Raw genomic sequence first — 722 nt, forward strand, 5'->3', positions numbered from 1 at the left:
GGCTCCATGGGACACAAGGAGCATGTAAGCACGCAACGCAATTGCACTCCGACGTCAAACAAAAATAAACGTGCCATAATCTACCTTTAATTTATAAATAGTGATTATTATAAATTAGTGATAGACAATTTTGAAATTAGAAGTGCATAATGAATCTTTGATATATAATATGTTACCCTTAGGGGGTGCCGTCACATACAATCCGCAATCCGCACCAGATATCCGCAAAAGCATCCAGGGATTGCATATGTACGGCAGATATTTCTCACGTAATCCGCAACTACGTGAAAAGAGAGTTCTAGTGCAGTCTAGTGCACGTCAAAAAACAGACCATTTGTTGTATTTGCACTAATAACATATATCAAAGATTCATTATGCACTTCTAATTTCAAAATTATTGTCAAACAAATTAATTACTATTTATAAATTAAAGGTAAGTTATGGCACGTTTATTTTTGTTTGACGTCGGAGTGCAATTGCGTTGCGTACTTACATGCTCCTTGTGTCCCATGGAGCCGCAAAATGCGGACGCGTAAATGTAATATTTTTTTTTTGGTAAGAAGTTATACTGTTCCTTTTTTATTTTATTTTATAAGAAAATTACAGAATTTATTTTGAATATTACAAAAGTTTTAATTAAATCGTCAAATTTAGTCAAATAGATAAAATTAGGAAAAGCATTACTGGTAATAACTAGTAATTTTTACGGAAATTTCATGGAA

This window comes from Mycetomoellerius zeteki, unplaced genomic scaffold (assembly GCF_001594055.1).
Source record: "Mycetomoellerius zeteki isolate Tzet28-1 unplaced genomic scaffold, Tzet1.0 scaffold113, whole genome shotgun sequence".
Classification (NCBI taxonomy): Eukaryota; Metazoa; Arthropoda; class Insecta; order Hymenoptera; family Formicidae; genus Mycetomoellerius; species Mycetomoellerius zeteki.